Source organism: Acomys minous (genome assembly GCF_964271855.1).
Source record: "Acomys minous genome assembly, chromosome: 9".
NCBI lineage: Eukaryota > Metazoa > Chordata > Mammalia > Rodentia > Muridae > Acomys > Acomys minous.
The window spans coordinates 15,066,946-15,083,079 of record NC_140490.1 but is presented as its reverse complement, the minus strand read 5'-3'; the positions used below and the strand labels follow the sequence as shown (position 1 = coordinate 15,083,079).

Below are 16,134 nucleotides of genomic sequence, written 5' to 3'. Positions count from 1 at the left end.
TTTTATTTTTTAACTAAAACTTCCAATAGGAAAGTACTACTTCATATTTCAGAAGGATATTTTCAAAGCAATATGAACATAACCTATGTCAAATTACAAGATCAAATCTCTTGTCTTCAGATTGCTTAGTATGGCAGTTTGCTGAGTTTAGTAATTTTGGCAATAATAAGTAAATTCACATCAATTGAGGCAACTCAGAGGAGTCCAGCTTATCAGACAGTGGTCTTCCTTAAAGACTCTACTCAGCAGACAGGCTGCCACAGCTAAATCTTTCATTGTCCAAGAAATGAGCACGACCCTGACAGCAATTAGTAACACTGTCTGCACTTAGGAGCCTGTCAGGGTCTTCTCAATGCCCTCATCAACAACCTAACCTGGCACCAGTAGTTTTCAGACCAACTCTTAGACTATCACTAAGAAAAATGAAAGAGGGTAAAAATAGAGATTTGAAGGATTGATGTTTTTATTATTCTAATCCAAAATCTTTATAATCTTAGAGGAATTTTCCCTAGCTGATCCATAATACACACACACACACACACACACACACTATGTTTCTACTTTAGAAATGGCATAAGGATTTTACTCCAACGTCATTTGATGGCAGGTGGAGAAGACTATGAAAACACTCTGAACAGAGGTGAGTTAATCAGTGTTCATTTGCATAAAAGTAAAAATAGCCCACTGATGTATCTTTATTTAAACACTGAGCCTTATTCTAACTCTACCAGATATTTGCAATGGATCAATGATGCAAACTTGTTTATTACAACCTAATTAATATAACATTGTTTTCACAGCTAAAAAAAGGTTTGTTCTTTAGGCTAAGTGTAAAGTTTTTTGTGCTTTCTTTGTTTGTTCGTTTGTTTAAGAGACCCACATTACCCACTCCCAATATTCAAATACAGCATAACACCAAAGTCCAGATTATCTAGTCTCCTGATGTACTCCCATATGTGAAAAACAGTAAAATAAACTCCAGAAAGAATTCTTTAAAAGTTAATCTTGGGGGCTGGAGAGATGGCTCACAGTTAGAGCACTAACTACCCTCTTAGAGGACCTGATTCAGTCCCTACCACCCACATGGTGGCTCTAGTTCCAGGTCATCTGACCCCTTCTGCTGACCTCCTCAGGTACTAAGAATTTATGTGGTGCACAGTCACACATACATGCATGCAAAACACTCATCGAAAATAAAATCTTAAAAGCAAACTAATCTAAAGGCCTAATGAGGAAAAAGCAAATATTATTTTAATTCTGTAACTCAGAGTAAACAAAAGACAATGAAATAAAAAGATGTGCTTTACAGTACAGGTCTGCATATCATTTTTAACATACTTAAAAAAAAATACAGGACAAGAACCTCTATAACACAGCGCTCCTGGAAGCACAAGTCTATAAATACTTACAAGCACAGGGACAGGATTTTTACATAGGTAAAATGGTCCAAATCACTAACGCACTAGGCCAACCCTGTTAGCACTATAAAGGTGTGTTTAACAAGTTTAACCTTGTGTTCAACAAGGGTGGGGTTGGTAAGATGGCTCAGCAAGTAAAGGCGTCTGCTGCTGAGCCTAGAAACCGGAGTTCAATCCCCAGGACCCACATAATGGAAGGAGAGATTAGACTCCCCCAAGTTTTCCTCTGACTTCCACACTGTACCATGGCACATGTGCATGCACACAAACATGCAAAAATGAATTGAAATGTAACGACGAAAGACAAACATCAAATAAGTGTAAGATGAAATGTTAAGACAGAAAAGCTCCAAAGTAATTTTAAGTTTCTGCTTAGATCAACTTATGCTGTACCATGTACCATGTAAAATAAACTTTAATACAAGAACTACTAAATAACATTTAGACCCTTAGGGTCAACAACAACTGTATCCATAATGGTGCATACGGGTGCTACACTCTCACACAACACATGAAAATAAAAGCTTATTTTTATTTTTGTAACAAGGTCTTATTATGCAGCTCTGGCTGTCCTGAAACTCACTATGTAGACCAGGTTGGCCTCAAATTCAGACATCCTGCCTGCCTCTGCCTCTTGAGTGCTAAAATCAAAGGTGTGTGTCACCAAGCCCAGATGAAAAGTAAATCTTCAAAAACAAAACAAAACAAAGACACAGAAAAGGTCTTCCTTTACCATATTTTAAGTCGTAGGCAGGTTCAGAGACAGTAATTGATTCAATTCCTAAAACACTAAAAAAATAGAAAAAGAAAAAGAAAGAAAGAAAGAAAGAAAGAAAGAAAGAAAGAAAGAAAGAAGCTTAATGGTACCTAATCAAAAGAAATGACCCTTATAACTAATTACATAAAACTTTGGGCCTTAGTAGAATACTTACTATATTTGAGGTCCTGGGTTTAATCCTTTATAGAGGAAAAGAGAAGAGGGGAGGGGAGGGGGAAATTAAACCAAAGGGATTAGGAATTTAGTACTATGTAACCAACCAGGGCTACAAGAGACCCACCATGTTTTAAAAAGAAAGAAAAATAACAAAATCTTGAAACTTAAATGCTCAGAGCAGCTTTAATACAGAAAATTTAGAAAAATTATTGTGCTCTGATAAACTAAGGTCTGTCATAAGCATGAAATCATAATTAGCCACTAGAAGGGATGAATGGTTGATTGACATAACTTGAGTGGAAGATTTCAAGGGATTTAAGTTGAGTGTAAGAAAGCCTATTATAGTTATATATAACTTCATCTTTCAAATATTTTTAAATAATGGAATTACAGAAATGGGAAACAGATTGGTGACTGCTTGTGACATCTTTATGATGGTGTTTGTGACTTGATGCCAATGATTAGATGAACATACTGTTTGTGTTGGGTGGGGGGTGTGTACCGTGTATTTATGTGTAGGGGCCAGACATTAACTTTGTGTAACTTCCTCTATTGCTCACTAACTTACTTTTTGAGCTAAGATCTCTCACTGAACTCACTAAAGGTTTCATTGATTACCAACTGGCTTGTTGGCCAACAATCCCCAAGGACCCTCATCTCCACCAAGCAGCATTGGGGTTACAAAGGCATGCTGCTCTATCCAGTGTGCTAGAGATCCATGCTGAGGGCTTCATGCTTATGCAAGCCCTCTACTCACTCTTACCCACTGAGCCATCTCCTCAGCCCTATACATATGTACATATATTGAAATGGAAAAGATGTTTTGTTTTGTTCAAGACAGGGTTTCTCTGTGTAGCTCTGGCTGTCCTGGAACTTGCTCTGTAGCCCAGGCTGGCCTCTAACTCAAAGACCTGAGTCTCTGTCTCCTGAGTGCTCAGATTAAAGTATGTGTGCCACATTGCCCAGCGAAAAGAACTATTTTTACAGAAAGTACAAGTCAACTTCAGTTTTGATATTGTGATGTGGGCAGTAAGAATTAGAGCAAAGATAAAATGGCAATATGGGACTTCCTTACAAAGTTTGCTATTTCCTAGAAATTTATAATTATTTCTAAATTATAATTTTAAGACTTCCTAAAATGTTTTCACCTCTGCTTTCCACTAGATTTTGAATAGCAAAATCACTACTATCTAACATACACTGCTTTGCCAGGCAAGGCAGCACATGTCTATAGTACCAGCACTGCACAGACAGATTAAAAACTTAAGACCAGCATGAGCTACATAGCAATTCTTTGAAACAGTCTTTGTTTTATGCATATGTGAAGATCTGTCCCCTTTTTCCCCCTTAAGACAAGGTCTCTGACTTTCTTGGAACTTACTATGTAGACCAGGCTGGCCTCGAACTCACAGATACTTTTGCCTTTGACTCCCAAATACTGGGATAAAAGCTGTGTACCACTTTTATCCCAGGTTTTTGCTTTTTGTTTTTTTGTAATTACAAAGAAAACTTTCAAGGGAACTTCAGTGCTGCAGTGCCTTCACCTTTCCAGTGGAATAAGGAGCTCTTGTAGCAGAGGCCTAAAGAAAGCAACACCAACTCCTGCACCAACCCTTGAATCTTCAATCTTAGGTAACCACAGCTCCTTGCCCTTCTGCCTGGCCCCTCCTCTAGCTACTCGTGATGAATGCCAGCTGCTCTAGGGTAGCAATTGCAGCAGAGCCAGCCCCACATAATCGCCTCTCTGTTTCAATTTATCCTTCTCAATATTGACAATTACAAAGTCTAAAACCTTAATTTTTCTATGTAAGTTAACATAATATTTGATAATCACCCTTTCCTTTCCAATTAAGCAGAATCAGTAGAGAAATACACACTATCCTTTTTTAAGAGTTTAACAAATTATCAATGGTATTTATTATTAACTAATATGTAAAAGTACCAAACAAACCCCTTGAATAGATCTACACAAAATAGTAAAATGTCTACTATCAAGAATCACTAGAAAGTAGCTCTAAGCATTTACTAGTCCCAAACATCCATTGCTACATGTTCTGATCATAAAAAGAAACGTGTAATTAATATTATAACTAAATTTTAAGAAATACCAATACTGAAAAACCAACAGAGTTCTGCTCTCAATAAAATGAAATCACCAGGAGTCTGCTCTAGTTCTAAAGGCCCAAGAATGTTGTCACTACTTCCTTACTTCTGTATTTGTTTCAGCTTATACCTTAATTTTCTTTCCCCTTTGTTAACAATGTCTTCACTTTTCTTTTACACCATTCATAGTGGCTAGAAAACTACTTTAATTTATTAGTTATTTGGGTTCCATAAACAATAAAAACTGTTTATGATAGTGTGAGATTTAAGATATAGGAACAGAACAGATTTTTCTACTACTATAAAGTAATTGTAAGCTGGCAGAGTATGATAGTTGTGGTAATAATAGAAATCACCACCACCACCACCACCACCACCACCACCACCACCACCACCACTTCAAGAAGGGAAGGAAGACATCAAAAACAAGTCAGACTAAGAAAAAAACAGATAAGGCTGGAGAGATGGCTCAGAGGTTAAGAGCACTGACTGCTCTTCCAAAGGTCATGAGTTCAATTCCCAGCAACCACATGGTGGCTTACAACCATCTATAATGAGACCTGGTGCCCTCTTCTGGCCTGTAGGTATATATGCAGACTAAAAGAACACTGTATACATAATAAATAAATAAATAAATAAATAAATAAATAATTTTAAAGAAGGGGAGAAAAAAAAAAAAACCAGATAGGTGAAGCTAAAACCCAAAGACAGTTCAAATGCCTGTCAGCACTACAAACTGTTAAAATTCATAAGCACACAGACCAGAACTCATCTCTCGAATTCTATTCCATTCAGTTCAGTCTAGAACTGTTCAAAACAAAACCGTACAATTCCTCAGTAAAGTTAACAGTGTATACACTCAGTAACACCAAATTCTAGCTCTATAATCTGCAAGCAAATACCATTATGTTTACAGCAGTATTTCTTAATAGCAAAATGTGCCAACATTAAAATAGGTAATATTATATTCATAATATGAAACCACCGCATAGTAGAAATGAACGAACTGTGGCACTATTATCAAAATGAACAAAACCTCAAAATTGTAACTGTAACTCTTAAAAAAAAACTAACAAAAAACCTGGGAAAATATGTGCTTATTAGCTCTAAGATAATTGTATACAGAGGTTTAGTAACAATGTGATTATGACAGAAGTTATTACAACCAAACTGACATACACATAAATCCCAAAGAGCTTTCTTTAACCATCAAATTTCAAATTGTAGACACTGCCATTGTTTTTTTAAGATGTGTGTGTGTGTGTGTGTGTGTGTGTGTGTGTGTGTGTCAGAGTCGTGCCTGCATGTTGGTGCTTCTATACCTTCACAGGCCAGAAGAGGGCACTGGTCCACCCCATCTGGAGTTATGGGTGATTATGAACAGTCATTTAGGTGTAGGGAATCCAAACCAGGGTCATCTGAAAGAGTAACCAGTGCTCTCAACCACAGAGCCGTATCTTTAACCCCAAACTGTTATTTATAAATTGAGTGAACAGTTATATTGCTCTTAGAAGATCAAAGACTATGCCTATGTTTCTGTTGTATAGCCATGTCTTTCTAATTAGAATATTGATCCTATGGAGAGAAGGAAAACTCTTAAGACTGGGGAAATGTACAAAATTTACAAGATTTATGAGGCCCCTCCCCCAAGAGTTTCATAACAAGTAATAAGAAATTGTTGGCAGAACATTCCAGTGATGGTAGCAGCTCTTCTGATGAGCCTTGGGCCTGCTCCTGAGTAACTCCAGGAAACTCAATGGTTCACTACTTGGGTGGAAGTGTTTCTTTGATTTGTGGCATGTTTCCTACCTAGAATGAAGAGACCTTCTATTCACCTTTGCAAGGAAAAAAAAAATCACAAAACTATGTGAAATAAGCAATCTAGAGGCAAGGACATGGAAGGGCAATTCATTCCTTCTACATATAACTTACACAGATTTTACTTGATATTGAAAAATCAGATATAACTATACTAACCCAATAAACCCTCCTCCCCTGTTCTCGCCTTTGGGTTGCCCCCCACCCCAAACAGAGCCTCATGTTGACTCAGAACTTTTAAGTCCATTTGTCCAGGCTAGACTGGAACTCATTATCCCTTGCCTCATAGTCTAAAGAGCCAGGATTACAGATGTGTGCCACCAAGTCAAGAACAGTTATTTCTAAATGCCCTAGAGAACAGAAGAATTCTTTAAAATTTCCTTCTCATAATAGACCTTTTTAATGATGCATAGCTCAGAATTATTTTAAAGATGTGTGGTGGTACACACCTTTAATGCCAAAATTGAGGAGGCAGAGGCAGGTGGATCTCTGTGAGTTCAAGGCCAGCCTGTTGAGTTCCAGGACAATCAAGGCTACACAAAGAAACCCCTTCTTAAACAAACAAACAAAAGATTGCCAAAGCAATGATAAAGATACAATGAATCACTCTACAAAGACAGTTTCCTAAAAGATTTATACTTCATGAAAAATAAAGCTATCACATTAAGGATATAGTGCTTATAACAAGCTTTAATCCAACTAAATCTCCAATATATTTGACTTAATATTTACTAAAAAATTTTAATTACTTTCATTTAAAGCCCAAACCCTTTGAGGCCTATATACATCAATAAATCAAAAAAAACAAAAAACAAAAAAAACTAATGACATTCTTAAAAATGCAAAAAACAGGTTGTTTTCTGCTAACTGTATTCCTATAAAATCCATCTCTTATACAGGAATATGCAAACTAATCAAAGCCAACAAGAGGGAAAAGACCAGAGTCTAGAGACTCTTCTTCAGAGGTGAGGCAGGGGCGGAGTGTTGCTACATGTCAACAGAGAAGTAAACACCTGGGAAAGAAAGTGTTGGATAGGAAGCCTGCATTTAAACTCTCATCTCTGTAATGAGAGGCAGGTAGTTAATTACCTTGCCGTCCTAGCTTTCAAATAGTGAGTCACATGCCTAAGGGAGGGGCCTGTATACAGGATGAGCAGCAACTGGAGCAATCAAGGAGATTTCATAAAGAAGCAACAACAGGTCTGGAAGAATTTCAGACAGATAATTAGAAGTAACTATGCCAAAATGATGCACATAATCCAACTGCCTGCCAGGGAACTATTGACCTTACAAAAAATACACCATATTCTCTGAGGCTAAATTTATAAAGATTGCTATGCTTAAATTTCATAAAATAACTATTATCAACGAGAAAATGAGACAAAGAGAAAATTTAAAAATATATAAATTGTTAATTCTATGGTAGATTTTTTTTTTTAATTTTTAGACAGTTTCCTACCAGCAAGCAACATTAAATAAAATGAGTCATCAAAGCATAAGGACAGAGTGAGGTGGGCTCAAATGAACACCAAGAAGACAAGGGAGCCCTCTGATAGGCTCTAGCTCTACCCAGGGCTCAGAATCTAAGTAGTGGAGAACCACCATCAATGTGTATCTGACAGACAAAAAACACACCAGCAGGGCTAGAAAGGCAGCTTAGAGGACCAGAGTTCTATTTCTAGTACTCACATCCCCTGGTCACAACTGCCTGGGGCTATGACACCCTCTTCTGGCTTCTGTGGGTACCTGCACACCTTTATAAACAGAACAGAGGCCCATGCCCACAACAGACATCACCGATCTCTCCAATTATCCTTCAAACAGAGCATTGAAGGCCTCACAGTTACAGCCCAGAACCACCAAACAGCCAAGGTACCAGCCTGTCTGAGGTGCGTCTGCCTTTCTTTTGGGAAGCAGAGAGTAGAGATGGACACAAGGGCATGGCCCTACAGTCAGAGCCCTGCCTCTGTTATTAACCTACTGCAACCCTTTCACCAAGTTACTTGCTTAACCACTCTAATTGATCTGTACAATAAGAACGATAAAGGCATAATCTGAAAGGTAAGGATCAAAGGAGTTAGATTAGGAACAGCTCTTAAAATAATAGCATGCAAACACAAACACTTCCTAACTACAATGAACTACTAGCATTCTCGGAATACAGCCAAGACAATGACAGAAACACCACTCAGGAATTAATAACAGTGTCCACTAGAATCACCTTTTGGTTGATTTAAGAATAAAAGCACTACAGCTGCGTGGTAGTGCCACACGCTCTTAATCCCAGTACTTGGGAGGCAGAGGCAGGCGTATCTGTGAGTTCAAAGCCAGCCTGGTCTACATAGTAAGTCTGTTCTCTTGTTCTAAACCACTTAAGTCCCAGGCATTGAACTCAAGTCACCTGGTTTGACAGCAGGTGACTATAATACTCAGCCATCTTGCTGGCACCCAAATGTTTTTTAAAGTGTAGGTTCTTATTGAAATTACTGGATTAGCATGTACTACATATTGCAAGCTTCCCTCTAAAGGGGTATGAGCACTTAGAGCAGTACAGAGGTCATCGCTTCATTCTATTTTCCAAGAAATTTGGATACATTGCCTACTTTTTGCAGTGCCTTCCTTGTTAAAAGGAGCAACAATACGATGAACATTATTGTAAAACCTAGTCTTTTTTGTCTGTTATCTCATTTAATGGATAAAGCAACATGTTAACTAAGAACATTATCTCAATTTTCTTTCCTTTTTTCTTTAAGATTTATTTATTATGTATACAGCATTCTGCACCAGATCATATTACAGATGGTTGTGAGCCACCATGTGGTTGCTGGGAATTGAACTCAAGACCTTTGGAAGAGCAGTCAGTGCTCTTAACCTCTGAGCCATCTCTCCAGCCCCATTATCTCCATTTTCAAAATGAGGACATGGAAACCCAGAGTAGTTCACTTGCCCCAGACCTGACAGGTAGGGGCCAAGTTTCAAATTGGACAGTTTCAATACTGTCAATTTGTTTGATTTCTCTGTGTAGCCCTGGCTGTCCTGGACTCAACTTTGTACACCAGGCTGACCTCAAATTCAGAGATCCCCCTGCCTCTGCCTCCCTGAATGCTGGTATTAAAGGTGTGCACCACTGCACTTACAATCCTTTTATGCTCAAGAAAGTTTTATATGACCCTGGGTATATGGTATCCAAAATAGGTAGATATACAAATCATTTACTGATGACAAATCATAAATAAAATTATTTTAAAACCGTTCACTGGTGTAAATGAAAGCAAATATGCACATTAATGAGATGGGTGTGCATGCTTACCTTTCCTTAAAGAATTTAAATGTAGAGAGCATTTTCAACATTTTTCAGAGTCGATCAATATTATGATTCTATAACTGTTCATGTTGAGAAAACCACTTCATATACACACATGGTACAAAATAGCAGGAATACAGCTAGGGCCACCTCAGAATTATTGGAAATTCTATCCTAATCCTAAGTCAAAATTCACTGAATGATTTTTAATGAAATGCAAGCCAGCAATACAATTTTACTTGTGTTACTTTTTATTTTATTTTTTTTGGTTTTTCGAGACAGGGTTTCTCTGGGTAGCCTTGACTGTCCTGGACTCACTCTGTAGACCAGGCTGGCCTCAAACTCACAGCAATCCACCTGCCTCTGCCTCCCAAGTGCTGGGATTAAAGGCGTGTGCCACCACGCCTGGCTTCTATTACTTTTTCAAAGATTTATTCTATTTATGTTTACATGTATATGTACACGCCATGCACTCAGGGGCCTGCAGTGGGCAGAAGGGGGAATCACATCCCTTGAAGCTGAGCTACAGAGTTGTTAGCAGCCACCTACAAATGCTGAGAAATGAATTCCAGGCCTCTGTAATAGCGGCAAGTTCTCTTAACTCCTGTGCTAACTGTGAAAACCCCAATGTCTGTGTTGTCCCAACAAGAAGAGGAAAGATCCTGGCTACCAGGTATTCACAGTTCCAACCTCCAGTCCACAACTCTACTAACTTTCCTGAGAAGATCTGCTAGACCTCAGGATTACACATGTCAGACACCTCACGCAAAGCCCTGTCTGTAGGCCCCACCAGGACACATTCAGCAGAGCAGAGCTGCAGCATATTATACGGCCTCCAGTCCACATCCAGCCGCTGGCCCAGAGCTCCTTCGGCACGCCCCAAGAAGTCCAGCAGACACCAGGAACAATCAGCAAACACCAGGGACAACCAGATGGCTAAATGCCAGCTTGAAAACAATCAACGAAAGCCAGGGCAATGTGGCACTATCAGAACCCACCTAGCCTACTACAGCAAGCACTGAATATTCTAACACAGCTGAAACACAAGAAAATTACCTTAAATCTATGCTTATGAAAATGACAGAGGCCTTTAAAGGAGAAACCAATGAATCACTTAAAGAAATACAGAAAAATACAATCAAACAGGCAAAAGAAGTAAATATAACGTTCAAGACCTGAAAATGGAAATAGAAACAATAAAGAAAACACAAACCAAGGAAATCCTGGAAAGGGAAAACTTAGGAAAGGGAACAAGAACTACAGAGTAAGCATCACCAACAGAATTTAAGAGATAGAAGACATAATCTCAGGCATAGGAGATATAATTGAAGAAATCAATATATTTGTCAAAGAAAATGTTAAATCTAAAAACTTCCTGACACAAAACATCCAAGAAGTCCAGGACACAATGAAAAGATGAAAACTAGTAATAATAGGAATAGAAGAAATAGAAGATACCCACTCAGAAGACCAGAAATTATTTTCAACAAAATCATATTAGAAAATTTATCCAACCTAAAGAGGTGACTTTAAACATAGAAGAAGTATACATAAAGCCAAATAGATTAGAGGAGAAAAGAAATTGTCCCTGCCACATAATAATCAAAACAGTAAATGTACAGAACAAAGAAATAATATTAACCCGAGCGTTGGTGGCACACACCTTTAATCCCAGCACTCGGGAGGCAGAGGCAGGCGGATCACTGTGAGTTTGAGGCCTGCCTGGTCTACAGAGTGAGTACCAGGACAGCCAAGGCTAACACAGAGAGACCCTGTCTCGAAAAATAAAAAAATTAAAAAAAAAAGAAATAATAGTAAAAGCTGCAAGGGAGGGCTGAAGAGATGGCTCAGTGATTAATAGCACTGACTACTCTTCCAGAGGGCTTGAGTTTAATTCCCAGCAAGCACATAGTGGCTCACAACTATCTATAATGGAATCTGAGTCTCTCTTATGGTGTACATGAAAACAGAGCACACATATCATAAAATAAATAAATAAATAAATCTTTTTTTAAAAAGAGCTGCAAGGGAAAAAAGCTAAGTAACATATAAAGGCAGATCTACCAGAATCACACCTGACTTCTCAACAGAGACTCTAAAAGCCAGAAAGGCCTGGGCAGATGTCTTGCAGACCCTAAGAAACCATAAATTGTCGACCCAAATTACTATGCCCAGCAAAACTTTCAAGATACAAGATATTCCATGACAAAACCAAATTTAAACAACACCTAAGCACAAACCCAGCCCTTTAGAAAACACCAGAAGGAAAACTCCAACCAAAGGAATCTAATTATACCCAAGAAAACACAGGATATAAATAACTTCAGTGTATCAAAATCAAAAGCAAGCATACAAATGCACCACCACCATTGAAATAAAAAGAACTAACAATTATTTGTCATTAATATCTATTAACAGCAATGGGTTCAATTCCCCAACAAAAACAGACAAGCTAACAGAATGGATATGTAAACAGGACCCAACATTCTGCTGCACACAAGAAACACACCTCAGCAGCAACAACAACAACAAAAAGGCATTATCTCAAAGTAAAGGGATAGAAAAAGGTTTTCCAAGCAAATGGACCCAAGAAACAAGCTGGAGAAGCCACCGAAATATCTAATAAAACACATTTTCAGCCAAAAATAATCAAAAGAGATGAGGAATGACACTACATTCTCATCAAAGGAAAAATTCACCAAGAGGACACCTCAATTCTGAACATCTATGCCCCAAACACAAGGCTACCTACATTTGTGGAAAAATAAAAATCTCTAAAGCTTAAAACACCTTGATCCCCACACATAAATAGTGGGAGATTTCTGACTGTAATCCCAGCACTCTGGGAGGCAGTGGCAGGCAATCTCTGTGAGTACGAGGACAACCTGGTCTACAGAGTGAGTCGAGGACAGCCAAAGCTACACAGAGAAACCCTGTCCTGAAAAAACAAACCAAAACAAAAATAGTGAGAGACTTCAACACCCCAATGGACCAATGGACATGTCATCCAGACAGAAACTAAACAGAGAAATGATGGAATTAACAGATGGACTTAACAGCCATCTACAGAACCTGTCCCCAAAACACCAAAAAAAAAAAAAAAATACACCTTCTTCTCAGCACCACAAGGAACCTTCTCCAAAATTGACCATATAGTCGGTCACAAAACAAGCCTCAACAGATTCAAGAAAATTGAAATAGCCTCTTGTATTTTATCAGCTCACCATGGATTAAAGCTGGACTTCAACAGGAACAGAAATAACAAAAAGCCTACACACAGATGGAAATTGAACAATTCCCTCTTTGGGACCACGGGGTCAGGGAAGAAATAAAGAAATTAAAGACTTCCTAAAACTCAATGAAAATGAAGCCACAAGACACCCTAACTGATGGGACACAACAAAGCAGTGCCAAGAGGAAAGTGCCTTCATAAGGAAACTGTGAAGATCCCATACTAGGAACTTAATAACACGCCTCAAAGCCCTAGGGGAAAAAGTAGACACACCCAAGAGGAGTAGCCTTGGAAATCACCAAACTCAGGGCTGAAAGCCACAAATTAGAAACAAAGAGAACAATACACAGAATTTACAAAACCAAGAGCTGGTTCTTTGAGAGAATCAACAAGACAGACAAACCCTTAGGGAATCTAAAAGGCAGAGACTCAGTATCCAAACTAACAGAATCAGAGAAAGTCCAAAGAATCATTAGGTCTTCCTTTAAAAACCTGTACTCCACAAAATTGGAAAATCTAAATGAAATGTACAATTTTGATAGATTCCACTTACCAAAGTTAAATCAAGATGACGTAAACAATTTAGCCCTATAATCCCTAAGGAAACAGTCATTAAAAGTCTCCCAATTTAAAAAAAAAAAAAAGAAAAAAAAAAAAGCCCAGGGCCAGATGGTTTCAGTGCAGAAGTCTATCAGACTTTCAAAGAAGAACTAAAACCAATACTCCACAAAATAGAAACAGAAGAAACACTGCCAAAGCCAAATTCACTCTATGAGGCCACAGTCACCCTGATCCCTAAACCACACAAAGACCCAACAAAGAATTTCCTTTATGAATATTGATGCAAAAATACTCAATAAAATACTAACAAACCGAATTCAAGAACACATCAAAAATATCATCATCCACTATAATCAAAAAGGCTTCACTCCAGACATGCAGGGGTGGTTCAATATACAAAAATCTATCAACATAATTCACCATATAAACAAACTAAAAAAAAAAAAAAGACCCAACAACAACTACATACATAATGATCTCATTAGATGCCAAAAAAGCCTTTGACAAAAATCCAACATCCCTTCCTGTTAAGTCATGGAGAGATCAGGGATTCAAGGCATGTATCTAAACATAATAAGGGCAATATACAGCAAGCTAATAGCCAACATCAAATTAAATGGAGAGAAACTTAAAGCAATTCCACTAAAATCAGGAACAAGACAAGGTTGTCCACTCCATCTCTTCAATACAGTACTTGAAGCCCTAGCTATAAGCTCTAGCAATAAGACAACTAAAGAAGATCAAGGGGATACAAATTGGAAAGGAAGTCAAAGTACTGCTATTCACAGATTGTTGGCATAATGTTCTTGTGGACTGTGTACAATTTACCCTTGTTCATTCAAATATTTATTTCTCCATCCCACTCTGGTTTCAATCAGGACATTGCATTGTGATGTTTATTCTAAGTATCTCCAGTTTCAAGTTTGTGTAAACATGTCACCATTTGTTCTCTGTTATGTCAGTAAAAACTAACTAGCCAATGCTGAACAATAACAGAATACAGTGGGACATCCTGATCCAGTGAGGTGAGGAGAAAGACAAGGAAGGAGAAGATAGAGCCACGAGGAGAGACTGGGAAACATCAAGAGAAATGAACCGGGCGTAGGAGATGATTTAAAAGCAAGTATAATGTGGGAAATCTGAATGGGAAGAAACTATCCTAGCATGCAGCATTGTACTATAAGCTAATTAAATAGATCCTCTCTTTGTGATCTCTCTGTATGATTATTTGGGTATAAGCTGGCTAAGGAGTAACCGCTGATATCACTAAAATAATAATTCAATACTAAATATTAAATAATCATTCAACAGATGATATGATAGTGTACATAAATGATCACCAAAATTCTAGCAGGGAACTCCTACAGCTGATAACACCTTCAGCAAAGTGGCTGGAGACAAAATTAACTTAAAAAAAAAAAATCAGTAGCTCTCCTGTATACAAACAACAAAATGTCTGAGAAAGAAATTAGGGAAAAAACACTCTTCACAATTGCCACAAATAATAGAAAGTATCTTGGTGTAACTCTTAACCAAGCAAGTGAAAGACCTGAATTTCAAGTCTCTGAATTAAAAAAAAAAAAAAATTGAAGAAGCTATCAGAAGATAGAAAGATCTCCCATGCTACACCCAGTAGTATTAACATAGTAAAAATGGCCATCTTCCCAAAAGCAATCTACAGATTCAATGCAATTCCTATCAAAATACCCATACAATTCTTTACAGGCCTTGAAAGAACAATTCTAAACTTCATATGGAAAAACCAAAAACCCAGATTAGCTAAAACAATCCTGTACAATAAAAGAACTTCTGGAGGTATCTCTATCCCTGATTTCAAGCTGTACTACACAACAACTGTAATAAAAACTCCATGGTACTGGCTTGACTGATTGGCCAATGGAATCAAATTGAAGATTCAGAAATAAATCCACACACCTAGAGACACTTGATTTTTGACAAAAAAGTCAAAACAATACAATGAGGAAAAAAGAAAGCATCTTCAAAAAAAATGGTGCTAGTTTAACTGGATGCCCATATGTAGAAAAATGCAAATAGATCCATATTTATCACCCTGCACACAAGTCCAAGTGGATCAAAGACCTCAACATAAAACCAGATACACTAAATCTAGTAGAAGATAAAGTGGAAAAGAGCCTTGAAACACCAACGCTCAGGCTCTAAGATCAACAATTAATAAATGGGATCTCACAAAACTGAAAACTTCTGTAAGGCAAAGGGCACTGACAGAAGAACAAAATGGCAGCCTACAGATTGGGAAAAGATCCTTACCAATGCTATATCCGGCAGAGGGCTAATATCCAAAACATAAAGAACTCAAGAAATTAAACATCAACAAACAAAATAATCTGATTAGAAATGGGTCACAGAGCTAAACAGAGAATTCTCGGCAGAGAAATCTCAATTAGCCAAGAAGTGCTTAGAGAAATGCTCAATGTCCTAAGTTATCAAGGAAATGCAAATCAAAACAACTCTCAGATTCCTTGTTACACAGTCAGAATGGCTACAATTAAACTCAAGTCATAACACATATTGGCGAAGATATAGAGCAAAGGGAACACTCCTCCATTGCTGGTGGGAGTACAAACTTGTACAAACACTTTGGAAGTCAATCTGGCACTTAATCAGAAAATTGGGAATAGGGCTACCTCAAGACGCCGCTATACCACTCCTGAACATATACCCAAAAGATGTTCCACCATACAACAAGGACATTTGCTCAACTATGTTCACAGCAACTTTCTTC

The 16,134-nt window shown here is 37.8% G+C and overlaps 1 protein-coding gene across 7 annotated transcripts in view; it reads right to left on the bottom strand.

Annotated features, from left to right (window-relative positions):
* The window catches only part of BMPR1A (bone morphogenetic protein receptor type 1A), a 93,071-nt gene that overhangs the window by 43,578 nt on the left and 33,359 nt on the right, over window positions 1-16,134 (bottom strand). The gene's annotated exons all lie outside the window — the stretch shown is intronic.